This window comes from Kogia breviceps, chromosome 4, assembly GCF_026419965.1.
Source record: "Kogia breviceps isolate mKogBre1 chromosome 4, mKogBre1 haplotype 1, whole genome shotgun sequence".
NCBI classification, from domain to species: domain Eukaryota; kingdom Metazoa; phylum Chordata; class Mammalia; order Artiodactyla; family Physeteridae; genus Kogia; species Kogia breviceps.
The window spans coordinates 12329203-12347467 of record NC_081313.1 but is presented as its reverse complement, the minus strand read 5'-3'; positions in this window follow the sequence as shown (position 1 = coordinate 12347467).

The window sequence follows — 18265 nt, the reverse complement described above, 5'->3', positions numbered from 1 at the left end:
GTCTCTCCCTTCTTCCTTCCCTCCATCTATTCATCCGCTCATTTAATAAATATTCAGGGAGCACCAAGTATGCTCCGGGCACTGTTCTAGGAACTAGAGGTGGACCACTGAGCAAATGTCATATCAAAGAGATATGAATGTCTTTATCCTTCACCGCCCACTGCCAGGACCCCCCTGTTTCTCCGCAGAGCACTGAGGCTGCGTCTGCAGGACTCTCTTGAGTGGCATCTCAGAAGGGTGTGGTTTTCAGTGTTGACTCTTGCCTTTGGCACCACAAACTCACCCCTGGTTTCCCCTGGTCTAACCTCAGGGTCTCCTGGGCAGTTCCAGGGCGGGGGGCTCCACACCCTCCACCTATCCCGGGCAGCCCCTGGGCTTGCCTAGTCAGAGCATCCCCGCTTTAGACACAAAGTATCAGCCCAAGGACATCATCTGAGCATCATTCGTTTTTACAGCAGCTCTCCTGGGTCACTCTTCTTGGCCCAGAAGAGTTGGAACGAGCTTTGCATTTGGGGAGACCTGGGTTCTGGTCCCAATTCATTCACTCGCTAGCTGTGTGGCCTTAGACAAATTGATTCACTTCTCTGAGCCTCTGCAAACTGAGAACTGTAATCATTGTCACTAACACATATAAGTTTTACCCTGTGCAAAGCACAGATCTGCGTTCCTCACACGCGTGACTCAAGGCTCAAAGCAACCCCTTGAGGTGCACGTGCTTGTGATTGACATTTTGCAGGCAGAGAAACTGAGACACCGAGGGGTAAGTGTCAGGGTCAGGATAGGAACCCAGGCAGTCTCTCTTCAGAACGCTGCCTCTTAAAAACTCTACTGCCTCGTCGGCTTGTCAACCAAGAGCAGGCTCCAAGCAAAGGGCACGTAGCTACGCACCAACACAACTCCTTGAGCTGTGCCATCCTCCTCTGCTACCACTGCCTGCCATGGCCACCGGACTAGCCCGAATTAACTTTCCAGGTCTGGGTCCCCCATCAGGATTTAACACATACTCAGATATAAGTGTGAGGAACATAAAATATTGAAAAATAAGGCTTTATTTTACCTTCTCGCTCAGGGTTTGTTGCCTTGCTCATGGGACATGGACAATAAAGATTGCTTTTTTTTTGGGCTTCCCCGGTGGCGCAGTGGTTGAGAGTCCACCTGCCGATGCAGGGGACACGGGTTCGTGCCCCGGTCCGGGAAGATCCCACGTGCCGCGGAGCGGCTGGGCCCGTGAGCCATGACCGCTGAGCCTGCGCGTCCGGAGCCTGTGCTCCGCAACGGGAGAGGCCACAACAGTGAGAGGCCCGCATAACGCAAAAAAAAAAAAAAAAAAAAAAAGATTGCTTTTTTTTCCTGCCAAGTGTAGTCTACTATTTTCAGACAGGTTTTCAAGAGTAAGTAAAAATTACTGCTTTCATTATAAGTACTCCCTTCCAGCTCTAAAATGCTATGATTTAATGCACGGCATTGTAAGTGATCGCCTGAAAGAATGGCTTCCTACCAGTTCCTCAGGTGAAAAGTTCAATCCTAGGGTCTCCCAGCACAATGACTGCTGCCATTACCATGAAGGATTGTCTTGCTGGCTAATGTTGGTGCATTTTGCCGTTGCAGTGGGTAATGACACACAGCGATGCCCGAGTCATAAGAATCAGTTCCACCTAGAAGGAAAAAACAAGAAAGTAAAGCGCTAGTTGCCATCACCAGCTGGGATTAAGCTCCTCCTCCATGCAAGCTCAGAAAAACCAAGTTGTGAATTCTTTTTTTTTTTTTTTTTTTTTTGCGGTATGCGGGCCTCTCACTGCTGTGGCCCCTCCCGTTGCGGAGCACAGGCTCCGGACGCACAGGCTCAGCGGCCATGGCTCACGGGCTTAGTTGCTCCGCGGCATGTGGGATCTTCCCGGACCAGGGCACGAACCCGTGTCTCCTGCATCGGCAGGCGGATTCTCAACCACTGCGCCACCAGGGAAGCCCCAAGTTGTGAATTCTTAAATTCCCATTCCTTGAAACGGCAGTTGGTCTAGTGTAAGAGTTTGGACTTTGGAATCAAACAGACCTGGCCTCTTAGCCAGGCTTTGCCCCTTCCCAGGTGTGTGATCTTGGGCTGGTAGCTTAATTCTTCTGAGCCTGTTTCCTCATCTATAAAACAGAGATAATAAAACCCAATATGTTGGGCTGTCCTGAAGATGAAAGGGAATTTGATAAACATACCATAATGGTGTCTGGGATGTAGGAGACAATCAACAAATATTTCTGACATTATTCAAAAAGAGTGAAACTTATCATGGGGTCCTTTTTCTGGGTCTCTGTTTTATTAGTAACTTAGCAGCGTTCATAGGGAATCTTTATAGCAGACACAGAATTATTACACCCAAAGTGTAGAAAACTCTAGTCTCTGGCTTGCTATTAACCAGACTTTCCATACGTCTCTAGTACTATTGTAATTGTTACATGACCATGGCTCTTGAGACGCTGCTGTCTACTGAAATACCTTCTGAATTATTAAAAGCCAGATGGAATTATGTGCTAAATGGCACTTTTCCAAACATATTTTAGTGTCGTTTTTTTCAGAAACACATTTGCCAAGGAGGAGATAGCCTTCACTCTTATTTAAAGACATAGTAAAATATCTCCCCCCCCCCCGCCATTTCTTGTGAATTTCTTATCAGTCAGGGTTGAATATAACAAAGTGTTAATAAGTTGCTTTATTCTTTCACCTACTGAAGGTTGGAAAATACACAAACCTTCAAAGAAAGTTGTTTAGCCATCAGGATCAGGGCAGGAGCTAGCTAGGGGGCACCCATATTAAGAAAGGTCTGGGCGTCCCAACTCACTTTTCTCCCACCCACCTTTCCCCTCCTTTGCATCCCACTGGCTGGATCCAATAGGAGGCCAGATGGCAGGAGAGTCACAATTTGTGTGGCCCAATAAGTCCAGCCTCCCAAGCACAGAACATAAGGAGAAGAGGGGAGAGTGGATTCAGAGGGGCAAAGATATTCAGCCCCCTTATCCGGAGATAAACTGTTGCTGTGAGGAAACTTTTTTTGAGTCAGCTACAATGTGAGAGCTCTAAATATTCCCTGACATACACAGAAAGGGGAAAAAAAAATTATTCTAGAATATGGATAAGTTACTTTCCATAACCCTAGAAATATTTTTAAAGCATTTTATTCATTCAACAAGTCTTTAGTTCCTGTCTACTTGAAAAGAGACACTGACACTTCTGCTGGATTGCAACATAAGCATACCTGAACATACCTCACATTCTCAAAAATCAGGCACTAAAATGAGAGTTTACAAGAAAAATAGGGTTGGGAACACCATGCTAAATCTATGCAACTTTGTGACCTGAGTCCTTACAAAAAACAGTTTAACTGGTTCCAGGGGAGATAACTTGAACGCAGCAGCAGACAGGCAGCTCGGCCTGTTAAAAATGCCCAGAAACAACACGGTGAAAACGATAGCAGCGTGCTAGTTAGAGCTGAGCTGGAAGATGTGAACAATGCAGAGGGGAGGAGAGTGCTGAGCCGGGGGAGACCTGTGAAGATGGGCCCAGAGGCGTGGCAACCGGACCCGGTCCAGAGCCACACACAGCCAGCCTGTGTCTCTCGAAGGAGCCCCAGACACAGGCATTCATCTTAATTCTCTTAAAATGCAAGCGAAGGGCTCCTCAGCAGCTGGGCTGAAGGCTCTCGTGATGAAGGCTATAATTCCACTCCCGTTATCGATGCTGGCCCCGCTCGTGAAGGAAAACCCACATCTGAACCAAAATGACTTCTGTGTTAGTACGCTGGCATTGTCTTGGCTGACTTCCCTGGAAAATAGAGCCCTGAAGCAAACCTCACCCAGGCTAGAGGTTGCGGGAGTGAAAGGAAAAGGAAAATGAGGCAGGGAAGGAGGGAACAGATTTAAAGTTGTTGCCAAGATGGCCACAGGGTCACAAGGTCCCCCCTGACTCTGGGTCATTGGGAACCATGGCAACACAGGAAAGATGCCGGCGCGGAGTGGGGTGGTGGGGGGAGGGAGTTTCTCTGCCAGCTTCTTTTTGTCTCCTATCCTTCTTTGGTAAAGTTGACCGCAAGGTGCATGAATTCTGCTGCCTTCCATGTTGTGTCACACCTCAGAACTGGCCATCACGTTGAGGGGAGACAACTCACAGCTAGCAGCCCCAGCCGCCAGGAGGCTTCTCTGGCCGGGGAGAAGGGAAGGCAGGGTGTAGGGCCCAACAATTTGGAAAGACGCCAAACCTGCGCTCAATACCGACCTTATTCTTTTATTAACAAATTGCATGCGAGTATGTTCACGTCCTAGAAGCCCACAAAACAGCAAAACAGACAGGACTCTAAACAAGGACGTGTACCTGTGCTCCGGAAGCTATGTTCTTACTAAATACCGAAGATTGGTACCCACAAAGCACACCAAGACCTGCTCTCACCAGAATCCCCATAATCACCCCACACCCACTAATCTATGCTTCAGTGGATACTGGAATAATTTTAAGGCATATTTTATTCATATCACTCCCTGTCTAAAAGTCTTCAGTGCTTCTCCACATCTTCCATGCTTCGTAATTTAGCACACAAGTCACCTTTTCAGAGATTGTCCTTTTTTTTTTTTTTTTTTTTTTTTTTTTTTTTTTTTTTTTTTGCGATACGCGGGCCTCTCACTGTCGTGGCCTCTCCCGTTGTGGAGCACAGGCTCCGGGCGCACAGGCTCAGCGGCCATGGCCCACAGGCCCAGCCTCTCCGTGGCACGTGGGATCCTCCCGGACCGGGGCACGAACCCGCGTCCCCTGCATCGGCAGGCGGACTCCCAACCACTGCGCCACCAAGGAAGCCCAGAGATTGTCCTCTGCAAGAGCATCTCTTCCGAACCCTCAGCCTGCTGCTTCCCACCTCTCGGCTCTACCTGCCTCTTTTCAATGCCTCCTCCTGCCCCCGAGGACCAGGGATGGTGGCTGAGTTTCGGTCAATAGAGAAAGGGGATAACACCTGCGGTGAAGACATTACTATCTCAATATGATCACCATCTATGGATTAACTGGACAAACTTCGTATGTGGTTTCATGTAAAGTTATACAGCACGACAGTCTCCTGTGATCCATGTAGGACTGTCACATTCCTGAATGCAGACTTCAGGAAATGTTTATCAAACATTACATTTCCATGCCTTTTGGCACTCAGACGCTTACTCGTCAAGTTTTCCAGGATGATAGGATGAAAGACGTTTCATTCTTTCCTTGAGTTGACAAAGAAATCACAAGCCTATGAATATGCAAGTGGAAAAAAATAATGGCTATGTTTTCTTTTGCCTGTGTTTGTGTCTTTCTCAGATGGTGATTCTGTGTTGGTGCTACGATAATGGTAAGTGCACCTGGCGTTTCACATCTCACCAGCTGCGTGTGGGATCCTGTGCCGGGGACCCTCTCTACCCAGCGAGCTGGTGGCAGCCATCACGCCCTCTCTGCCACCGTTCCTCGCTTCAGCTGGGCTTTTCATCAGGAACGAGACACAACTGGCAGCATTGCCCCCCTCCCCGACTAGACATTACCATTTATGTCCGTGATCTTGTCAGTGCACACTCCCACCCCCATTTCATTTTTTTAAATATTTATTTTTTTGGCTGCGTCGGGTCTTAGTTGCAGTGCGTGGGCTCTTCGTTGTGGCGCGCAGGCTTCTCTCTAGTTGTGGCGTGTGGGTTTTCTCTCTCTAGTTGTGGTGCACGGGCTCCAGGGTGTGTGGGCTCTGCAGTTGCAGCGTGTGGGCTTAGTTGCCCCGCGGCATGTGGGATCTTAGTTTCCCGGCCAGGGATCAAACCCACGTGCCCTGCATTGGAAGGTGGATTCTTTACCACTGGAGCTCCAGGGAAGTCCCATCCCATCCCCACTTCTATACCTCACTTCCCATCAATTGGTACAAGAACTGATAATAAGCGTCCAACAAATCAAATGCATAAATACCCATTTAGGCTACTAGATTCAGTTAATGAAGCCACCAGTTAATGAACTTGATATCATCAATTTAACCCCATCATCATGAACTTACGGAATGCCTTATACATCATCATGATAGACACACAGCATTGCTTCTGAGCAAGGAACTCACTTCACGGCAAATGAAGCATGGCAATGGGCCCACGCTCACGGAAGTCACTGGTCTTACCATGTTCCCTATCATCCTGAAGAGCCTGGATTAGTAGAACGGTGGAACGGCCTTTTGAAGACTCAGTTACAAGAGAACAAACAAGCTAGTGATTACTAGTGGGGAGAGGGACGTGGGGAGGGGCAAGATAGGGGTAGGGGATTAAGAAGCACGAACTACTATATATAAAGTAAATACGCCACAAGGATACATTGTAAAGTACAGGGAATATAGCTAATATTTTATAACTTTAAATGAAGTATAATCATTAAAAATTTTGAAACACTATGTTGGTTACCTGAAATTAATCATGTAATTCAACTATACCTCAATTAAAAAAAAAAAAAAGACTCGGGCTTCCCTGGTGGCGCAGGGGTTGAGAGTCCGCCTGCCGATGCAGGGGACGCGGGTTCGAGCCCTGGTCCGGGAAGATCCCACGTGCCGCGGAGCGGCTGGGCCCGTGAGCCGTGGCCGCTGAGCCTGCGCGTCCGGAGCCTGTGCTCCGCAACGGGAGAGGCCGCAGCAGTGAGAGGCCCGCGTACCGCAAAAAAAAAAAAAAAAAAAGTTGGTAGAGTCAGCTTAGCTCTTAAGAATAAAATGTTCAGTGGGAACTGCAGCTGAGAAGGGGGCAGCTGGGGGAGGCAGGGCCTGGCCCAGCCGTGCCCTAAATCCAGGTGGCTGATCCCATCTTCAGCTCCCCGTCCTCATGTAACCAAGCAGGACCCTAAGGGCCTTCCCAGGACAGACCCCTCCCCCATGTCCTCTGCTTTAACTCCTCTCTGAATTACCTAGATAACAGCATCTGCTGCCCACGGCCTGAGTCATTTTCCACATGCCCAACCCCCCACCAAGTGTAAGACGTTAACCACTTGAGGATCATGTGCACGTAGCCCCCAGACCTCCTGGAGCCTGAGGAGTGATAATGTTAATCCCGGTGACACCGCCCTGTTACCTCGCTATCAACCAATCAGAGAATTGCGCAAGGGCTGATCACATACCCTGGGACTCCCCTTCCTCACCTGGCCTTTAAAAATGCTTTCCTGAAACCTACTGGAGACTTCAAGTTTTTGAGCATTGGTACTGCCCAGACTCCTTGTCCGGAGGCTTATAATACAGGCTGCCCTCTCCTTCGTCACAACCCAGTTGTCAGTAGAGTGGCTTTTATGCGCTGCAGGAGAGCCAGCAGACTCAAGTTTGGTTCGGTAACACTCACATCTGAATTCAGCCCACCCTCCATACAGTGAAGCACTGGTATTGATCTAACAATGTAGACTGGCTGCATTCCAAGCGTGGGATCCATGCATGAATGGACGCAGGGCTCAGACAGCGTCATCTGTCAGCATTTACCTCCCTCCTCTGTCCATCAGAGACAAGGAAAGCCCCTTTGCACCATTTAAGTAGTTCAAAGGGAGAACACACAAAAGAAGAAATGACTTGCAAAAGAAAGATCCCTTCACTGGGCACCTTTATTCTCTTGCAGATTTAATTTCTGTGACACATAAAGGATACCTAATTACTGTTCCTTTTGAGGTTTCAGTAACCAAAAAGTAACTTACTCATTCTGCATGTACTATAGGTAAAAACTACAATATAAGGAGAAGGAAGGTGGAGTTTCTGCTTTCCCGGAGTTTACAGTCTAGAAGGTACACCAGCTGTGCACATGTCTGATTGCACTGCAAGCTATAGGAACGTGGAATCAAGTGCTGCAGGATAAGCCCAGACAGTGCTAAGGGAGGTCAGAGTGAGGGAGATTATTCCAGAAAGCAGAGGAGACTGAGAGATGGGATTGGCAGGGAGTCAGGAACAAAACCGGATTGAGCAGAAGAGAGGCTGGGGGCTTCCCTGGTGGCGCAGGGGTTGGGAGTCCGCCTGCCGATGCAGGGGACGCGGGTTCGTGCCCGGGTCCGGGAGGATCCCACGTGCCGCGGAGCGGCTGGGCCCGTGAGCCGTGGCCGCTGAGCCTGCGCGTCCGGAGCCTGTGCTCCACAACGGGAGAGGCCACAGCAGTGGGGAAAAAAAAAAGAGAGGCTGGGCGGTTAGAATGGGCTCTGACTTGGGAAAGCTTCACATACCAGATTAACCAAGGGGAGGGACTTTATTCCCTGCATGTGAAGAAGAAGAATACTTTCCATGACTGAGTTTTTCTGCTTAACCAGACACTGAAGGGGAGTGAGAAGAGCCCGTCTATAACTTAGATGGATGACTCCAGGGACAGCAAGTTGCTTGTTTGTACTGAAGTGAATTAAACTGGGCGGGTGCAAGGCAGGAAAGTGTGGAGGTGGGAAGTGACCGCACCGGGGTGAGCAATGCAAGTCTGGGCCAGGGGCTGGCAGGGGCGCTGGGACTGCTCAACAGGGATCTCTTGGAATACATAAGCTCCCATGTCATTTTGTGAAAACACAGGAAACACAACAATAACATCCTGACCACAACAGAGGGACAGCAAATGCAGGCCCACCAAAAGGAGGCTTTTCTTTAGAAAAGGAGCTGGATACTGAGTGCCTACAGTCTGAGGAAGACCAGAGACCCACCCTCTTGGCTCCTTTTCCTTCATTCAAGATCATGCAGGAGGCAGGGTCCAAAACAGCCTGGTCTTCATGCTTTGTACTCCTCACTATCTACACTGTGAGGCCTGTCTCCTGTGTGTTCACGGCCTCTGGCTAAATGCTAGAGGAGACTGCATTCATCAAGACATAGAAGGTGGAGGGGTGCAGAATTTGCCACACTTAAATATGTCTCTTTGGCGTATGAATTATTTTAAGCTGGTTATTTTCTTTTTTTTTTTTTTTTCTTTTTTTCTTTTCTTTTTTTTTTCTGTACGCGGGCCCCTCACTGTTGTGGCCTCTCCCTTTGCAGAGCACAGGCTTGGGACGTGCAGGCTCAGCGGCCATGGCTCACGGACCCAGCCGCTCCGCGGCACGTGGGATCCTCCCAGACCGGGGCACGAACCCGTGTTCCCTGCATTGGCAGGCAGTCTCTCAACAACTGCGCCACCAGGGAAGCCCCTAAGCTGGTTATTTTCTAAGAGACGGCAGACAAGGGGGAAAGCTCTGAAAATCAAGTAGAAGTTACCCTTTTATAAGAAAAATTTACATTTCTAAGGGAAATCTCCACTTGTAAGTGTGTCTCCCTCACTGTACCGGGAAAAGAAGGTTGATCAGATCTCTAGAGACTTAAATCTGCTAATGGCCTTAACCTGGCCTTTCCCTTGTATACTGTGCTTTTCCTCGTCACCTCCTAGGACTGGCTCTCCCCACCCTTGACATCCTCTTTCGTCTTTAGCTGAGAATGGTATTTAAGGTGAGGGATTTGGCCATTTGGGGGAGTTGCTCATTTTTCCTAGGTCTCTCCCATGTATCCATGTTATTACACATTTGTTTGATCTTCTGTTAATCTGTCTCCTGTCAATTTAATTCTTAGACCTGTCAGAAGAAGCCAGAAGGGTGGAGGAAAATTTCTTCCTCCCAGACAAAGACATGGGCCCTTTAATATCACTGGGAATATACAACCCACAGGCTAAAATCAGGTTAATCCTCTCAAAGTAAAATGACGGTAATAAGAGTAATAAGCTTAATAATAAGTATCATTTTGTTGAGAACTGTGTGCCAGTGGTCAATACACTTCACATGCTGTTTTAATATTCATAACCAGTCTTTGTGGCAGGACAGCCAAATCTTGTCTAAATTCTAAGATGTTCATTTTTTTTCACACGTTAACATGTCCAGGAGTGGGTGTTTTCCAACCAATATATATATTTAATGTGAGAACAATGCTGCTCTTTTTGGTATATTTGGTTTGTTCCACTGAAAGGTTATTATTAAATGATGTCACTTAAGAGTGATGTCTTAGGAGGAAGGAAAAGTGAAGCTATTGTCTTCACTTTTTAAATGAGACTGAGGCAGAGGTAGTGACGAGTTCCCAGCACTAGTAGGTGAGAAAGCAGATGAGAAAACCTGCCAGCTGTCTTAAAGGCTCTACTATGAATGACACTCTTCTGTGGCATAAGAAATAGTTCATCCCACGCAAGAGGGAAGAGATATGGGAACATATGTATAACTGATTCACTTTGTTATAAAGCAGAAACTAACACACCATTGTAAAGCAATTATACTCCAAGAAAGATGTTTAAAAAAAAAAAAAAGAAAGAAATAGTTCATCCCCTTGCAAGGAAATTGCATGCAAGGATACTCAGCCATTGCACTAACCCGACCAAGCCATCAGCCGTACTATGTCGGTATCCGTTTATCCATTTGACGAGCAGTGATTCAGCACCTGTCTCCCCCCACACTGTGCGGGCCATCATGCTTCTGGTAGCAAGAAAAGCTGCCTCTTTGCCCATGGAGCACAAAAATCCAAAGAGAGAGACAGACGTCAAACAATAATGACGTAGATAAACATCGAATGGAAAACTACAAAGCATCACAAGCCAAAACACAACATGTTATGACACCATTCATCAGAGAGTCCAGATGTAGTCTGGGGTATCACGGACTGCCTTTCCTGAAGATGTTTTTTTTTTGAGCTCTTCTAAGGGATTCCACTAAGACTGGGCAAAGGAGCCCCCCCCGGGCTGGGATCTGCTAGGTCTGGAATAATACAGGAGGAAGCAGACTATTCCATACCATGGAAATTGCATGTGCAAAGGCCCTGAGGCGAGAGTTTGCTCATGCTGAGTTTGAGATCTAGAGAGAAAGTCAACGAGGTTTGAAGGGGAGAGTCTGCACATAATGAGACCAGACAGGCTTGCGGATCATGGTGAGGATGTGGCTACTTATACTAAGAAGAGTAGGAGGCAGCTACTTTTTTTACTTTAAGATGTCTGAAGTCGTATGGGGACAGTTGAGTGTGGAAATAATTTCTGTTTTATATCAATGTAAATTTAAATGCGACACAGTATCACCAGGTGGGAGGCTCTTTCAAAATAGTTGGGGCTTATCTCTACAGATATCCTAGAAGTAAATACATGGTCTGTAACAAATATATGTTACATGTCAATTCATAGGCCAGGACTAAACCATTAATTCTTCTACTGAACCATTTGAAACTCATCAGTAGCCCCGTGACCAGACTCAATTTCAGGTACAGAGAGGTGTTCCCGTATGTAAGAGAACAGTCATAGTGAACATCAGGTCTGGATTATCCCGTTTCGAAAGGGACAGCCACTTAGGGTGAATCTGTGTTTTTGCTGAGAATAGTGTCACTGCCTTCCTACTGATATAAGACAGCAACAACTACAGAATAACAGGCTGTCTTTCCTCTCTGAAGGCAGACTGCAGTGTAGGCGTCAGCCACAGAGTAGGAGGTGCTGAGCAGTAATAAGACTGGGCCTCAACCTAATGACTGCAAGGGACAGAATTCATCAGAGGGAGGAGGCTGGTTCTGAGGCTCCCACCTGAGCAAATATTAGGGGAATCACCCACCATGCCTGTCTTCCAGCCAGAAACCACTCTCTTCCTGAGGTCTAAACCATGACTGGAGGGCCAGGATAAACACATTTGCAGTAGAGGTGGAGTGAGTTAGGAGTTTTATCCAATTAATGGACCTTAAAATCAGCAGTTAGCTCGTACAGAACTGGTGGGAATATCATCTGTTTCTATCTTTTGGAAAACAATGTGTCAATGTGTATCAATAGCCTTAAAAATGCCCATGCGTTTTGAACTCATAATTCTATTCCTAGAAATGTATCTTAATGGAATAATCAGCAATAGACAAATGCTCACAGTCTCATTATTTACAGTGCCAAAAAGTCAGAAATAGTTTATAGATCAAGTCATGGAAAAATGATAGAACAGCTATAGCATGTTCAGAGGGTGAACTATTTTGCAGCCACTGAAAATCATATCTTTAAAGAACATTTGATGACATAGGAAAACATAATCCATCAAGTTTAAAAAGCATTTTACAAAACTGTATGTACAGTATAATTTTAAACACACCTCTACACACACATTGTAATAGGACAAAATGATAATAGTGATTATATCTAAATGCTAGTTACTTGCTTTTTCTATACTTTATTTTCTACAATGGCCAGGAAAAGTTTTTAAAAACAGAGAAAGTGGGCTTCCCTGGTGGCGCAGTGGTTGAGAGTCCGCCTGCCGATGCAGGGGTCACGGGTTCGTGCCCTGGTCCGGGAAGATCCCACATGCCGCGGAGCAACTAGGCCCGTGAGCCATGGCCGCTGCGCCTGCGCGTCCGGAGCCTGTGCTCCGCAACGGGAGAGGCCACAGCAGTGAGAGGCCCGCATACCGCAAAAAAAAAAAAAAAAAAAACAGAGAAAGTACAGGAAAATAACGGACCCCAAATTAACTGTTGTTTTTGCTTCAAATATTTAATGAAGGGATAGAATGTTCTAGATGAAGTTTGAGTCCACTTTGTTCCTAGTTCCAGACCCCTCTCTTCCTGAGAATGCATCCGTCTAATCTGTGTTTGTATACTTTTCTACACATTATGCTTTCATAAACATCATGCAATATGTTTATTTATATAAATTTTATCACACTGCCACTTACTTTTTTCACTAACTTTAGATTTTTGATAGCCATTCAGATTGCTGTGTATTGAACCAATTCGTTTAGTTTAACTGCTGTAGAGTATTCATCAAATATACCACAATTAATTATTCCATTACCTTATTCACAGACATTTGTTTCCAATTTTTAGCTATTACAAATAATGCTGCAATGCAGAGCCTTCATAATGAGAAAAAGGTCATTAAGTATAAAAGAAGGAGAGAAGTGATGGAGGATACTGCTAAGTCCAGAGAAAGGAGCACTTCTGCTTCCCAGACTTGGGTTTCTTACACATTGCCCCAGGCCCTCCAGAGGCCACCGGCCTCGGGGCTCTCTCGTGCTATGAAGACATCTGAAGGCCCAGAGGTCTTCAGTCAGGCACCCTCTGCCCTGCCCTGGACCTTGGCATTAATACCTTCTAATGCTTGGACTCCTACAACTATATGCCTGACATGCCTCTTCCCAGAAGTAGCAAAAACAATATGAATCTTATCAACTTGTTTAAGCCTCAGATTTACTCAGTTGGAGAATGAGGCACAGAGAGGCTAAGTAACTTGCCTGAGGTCACACAGGCAAATGGATTCAATCTTAGACAGTGTGACTCCAAAGTCCACACTCTTAACCTCTGTGCCCAAGGCCTCCCAGTAATTTTCCACTAGCTTACTCCTTATCTCATTTCCCTTTTTACAGCCTGCCTTTCACCTGCTACGAGGGAGAGACACAAGGCTGCTCTGCTTCTCAGCGTCTGGACTCTGACTCCTGTCCATGCTCACCAACCACACTGGCTCCTCTGCTCACACTGCTATGGCTTCTTAACCACCACCCCACAAATCAATCTTTGTATTTATGATTCTGATCCTGTCATCATTTATATATTTCTTGAGCCACTCAAATCCTAAGTGTCCTGATCCCTTTCTTCCTCTTGTCTGGCACTAATATCCTGCTGCCAAAGCATTGAGGGGCAGGAAATAAAGTAGTAAAGCTGCAAGCTATTCCCCCTCTGTCTTTATACAATGTCTCTGTAACTGGTACAAGGAGGAAACTTGCTAACAACAAATAAATCAAAACCCTGTCAACACTTGGGAATGACCCCACACCATGGACATCTGTCAGTGGCATGGAGTGAATTTTCTGCCCTTGTTGGGCTTATGGCTCAAGTCCAGTTGGAAAATTGTATTGCTCAAATATTTTCTTATGTGTACTGATTTGTTTTTCCTGCTTATTCTATCCGTTACTGAGAGATGTGTGCTGTCAACATCCATAATTATGATATGGATTGGTATTTCTCCTTTTAGTTCTGCTAGTATTTGCTTCATATAGTTTAAAGCCATGTTATTAGGTGTATACAATTTAAGATTTTTATGTGTTTCTGTTGAAAAGCTTATTTTATCAGTAAGAACACTCCGTCTTTTCATGTAATAGACTTTAGGTTTGAGTCTACCTGGTTTGACACTAATAAAGCCACAGAAGCCTCTGTTGGCTAGAGTTTGCCAAGTACATTTTCCTCCATTTTTTTTTTGTTTACATTCAGCCTGCGTCTTTTTATTTAAAGTGTGTCTCTTATAAACAGCATATAGGTTGCTTCTCATTCAGCATGACAATCTTTATCTTTTCATCGCAGTGATTGGTCTAGGTGTTAGCTTCCTAGAATTACCATAACAAATCACCACAAATGAAATGACTTGAAACAACAGAAATTTATTCTCTCAAAGGCATGGATCCTAGAAGTCCAAAATCAAGGTGTCAGCAGGGCCACACTTCCTTGGAAGGCTCTAGGGAAGAACCCTTCTTCGCCTGTTCTATCTTCTGAGGGTTGCGATAATTCTTGCTGTTCCTTGGCTTGTGGCAGACTAATGCCAATCTTTGCCTCTGTTGGCCTTTTTTGTACAGAAAGAAAAACAAAAAAACAAAAAAGCCTCTGTGTCTGGGTTTTCAGGTGTGTCCTACTGCTACTATGGTCCATGACCTTCATTTTAATCGTTTTGGCTGGTCAAGTTTTTCTCCCTCCCCGCAACTCTCCAGCCCCCTCACCAGTGTTGCATATAAAGGACCAATCAGCTCAAGCACTATTCCTCTGATCAAACACCTACAAAACCATTTTACAGACGCTGACGGTCTATAAAGTGGGAAGTTTATGATCACTGTGGCTCTGTTAGCAAAGGAAAAAGGTGAGTAAGTAATATCTGCTGCGTAGGCGAACAACAGTATCTGTCTGCAATAATCACATACAGAATAAAAGTCAAACTCTTTGGTCTGGTTTTCAAAGCCCCCCCACCATCTTGACTTCAACCTAACTCTCCAAGGCTCACCACTAGGATCTCTATATCCCATCTGCCCATGTGACCCCTGTGGAAAAAGCCTGGGCTTTCAGGCACATGCTGTTTCATTGTTCAGGAATGCACTCTTCTATATCTTTTTTTTTTTTTTAACATCTTTATCGGAGTATAATTGCTTTACAATGGTGTGTTGGTTTCTGCTGTACAACAAAGTGAATCAGCGATATGTATACATTTATCCCCATATCCCCTCCCTCTTGCGTCTCCCTCCCACCCTCCCTATCTCACCCGTCTAGGTGGTCACAAAGCACCGAGCTGATCTCCCTGTGCTATGCACTCCTCTATATCTTGACGTGCCCTAATTCCCAAGGTAGTAAATGTTTGCCCGTCCTCTTCCTAGACCCCATCCCTGAAGGCTCAGTGCAAATAGCACACATTCCATGGAGCTGCCCTTCAAGCCCCTGCTCAGAGAAACTTCCCCTTCTCACTTCCTCTGTATCTCCCTCCAGCACATCACCATTTTCTATCTTTATGCACACACACATCTTACATTCCCATCTAGATTGTAAGCACCTTAAGAATAGAGACTCCATCTTACTTGTCATCATGTTGTCAAATCTCAAACACTTTCTTGGGAGACAGACGCTGAGGGTATTGGCTTGGTTTACCCAACAGAGAGATCCACCCACATGCAAAATCTATGGACACTTCAATCCCACCCTCACCAACAAATCAATAAAGACATCAGATACGTTTTGGCTCAATTCTGGGGTCAGGTCTCTCACGGGGAAGGAATATTCCAGGACCATTCTCTCCTTTGCTAGCCAGAAGTCTCTGTCTCCTTATAATTATTGAAAATTTCACAGATGTGAAATGCCACCAGATTTGATACTTAATCATTGCTAATGTCAACAATAGCTGGATCAGAAAAAAATCAAGTATACGACAGACATAATAAATATAATACCGATACATGATACAACATTGTGTAATATATAATACAACAGACATAATAAACCCATCCAGGTGCTCTAATCATATACAGTCTGTCTGATGTTGCTCTGATGCTTGTTAACCTCATAACGGTGGCTTTTTAACTTTTAAGCTACTTAGCGATGAGGGGTAGTTTTACTATCGGGATAGTGAATTCTGCTCACCTGCAAAGTGTGTCAAGAGTGTATTGGGGGGCTTCCCTGGTGGCGCAGTGGTTGAGAGTCCGCCTGCCGACCGATGCAGGGAACACGGGTTCGTGCCCCGGTCGGGGAAGATCCCACGTGCCGCGCTGGGCCCGTGAGCCATGGCCGCTGAGCCTGCGCGTCCGGAGCCTGGGCTCTGCAACGGGAGAGGCCGCAACAGTGAGAGGCCCGGGTACCGCAAAAAAAAAAAAAAAAGAGTGTATTGGGTCATGACTCACTGAGGGGACAATAAAAATGAGGTTCACCACACACCAAGCCCTTTCTGGAGTTGTGCTGCCTGCCTAACTGTACCTTGTATTCTGTGATCTACTGCTTTACACATGGATATCCTTTTTGTAGTCGTGGGTACCAGATCAATTCTGTTAGGTAGGGCTTTGTGAAGTGACACTTCCAGGTGGAAACTGGACCATTTCTGATGGTATCATGGGAGTTTTGTCGGCTGTGTTTATTTCGATTTGGGATTTTGCTTTAAGGTAGGGTAATAAGTAAAATCTGAACTCCCCATTCTTTCATCTTCTCTCTGTGTATTTGTTCAACATTATTCTGGGTGTGCCCATTATTCAAGACCTGCTCTCTCTAGCCCTGATCCCTCAACCAAACACCCCTGGCCTTCCTGGGCAGCCCCTCATCCCATTCCTCTCCTCACCCGCCTAGCCAGAAATTCTGGTTGCCTGACTTTCAGTCTATAGAAAAATGTGTGCTCTCCAAGCATCGCAAAGAGTGCCCACTTAGGGAATTGCCTGGCAGTCCCGTGGTTAAGACTCTGCACTTCCCCTGCAGTGGGCACGGGTTCGATCCCTGGTTTGGGAACTAAGATCCCTCATGCCTTGCTGCGCGGCCAAAAAAAAAAAAGACTGCCTATTTAAAAAGAATTTTTTTTTTTTTTTTTAAGGCTGCGTTGGGTATTCATTGCTGAGCGTGGGCTTTCTCTAGTTGTGGCAGGTCAGGGCTACTCTTCATTGTGGTGCGCGGGCTTCTCATTGCAGTGGCTTACCTCGTTGCGGAGCAAGGGCTCTAGGCATGCAGGCTTCAGTAGTTGCAGCACGCGGGCTCAGTAGTTGTGGCTCGCGGGCTCCGTAGTTGTGGCTTGTGGGCTCTAGAGCGCAGGCTCAGTAGTTGTGGCGCACTGGCTTAGTTGCTCCGCGGCATGTGGGATCTTCCCGGAGCAGGGCTCGAACCCGCGTCCCCTGCACTGGCAGGCGGATTCTTAACCAGTGCGCCACCGCGAAGTCCCTGAATGAAACTCTAAAAGATAAAGCCTGCAATCATTTTGTTCAAATTAAAGGGGTGCTCCTTTCATGGATTTGCGGTCTGATTGTTATCAACAGCCGCTCAGAGTCAGTGACGTGTGGTGGGAAAAAGGATATTCATGAGCAGGAAATTTTATTACAATCTCAAAATCATCCATTAGAGGTACGTGACTATTTGCCCTCAAGTAGAAGCTCTGTTGTTGATTGTTTCTTAACTTTCTCTAGAGCAGTCATTCCCAGATTTGGGAATTTCACAAAAATAACTTTAAAACAAAAATAGGATTTCAACTCAGTATGATCGGTCTATTTTCCCAAGTAAGAATGTTAAAAAATAATAATAACTACTGATTTTTCTTGCCATTATCATGTGAAAGGAAAATCACTTGAATATCAGAAAAGAATGGACATGGTCCCATCATGAAGGCAGTTCTTCAATTAAATAAATTTAATTTTATGTTCATATTTTCCTACTATCAAAAACTGGTGAATCTTTGGTCCTGAGCTGGAACTGGCCCATGGACAAGAAGTCGGAAGCTATCACTCTGGATGTTGACATGTCTGATCAAAGCTATGATTAGCCAACTGAACTTTGCAGGTGATGGTAAACATAAAGTTCACTGTGGGTGCATTTATTCATTCGGTCATTCCAAAGCAGTTAGAGAGAACTTAGACCACAGAGCCAGACATACCTTCAACCAAGGCCCAACTCCACCACTTGCCAACTGGGTGACCTTAGGTATGTCACTTGACCTTCCTAAGCTTCCATTGCCACATCTACAAAAGGGAGAGACAGCAAAATTCACTTAATTGTTAAGAGGATTAAGTGAGGATTAGCAAAGGGTCTTTGTTTCAACAAACCAGTCATTTGCTAGAACTGGAGTTGTCTAACATGCCAGA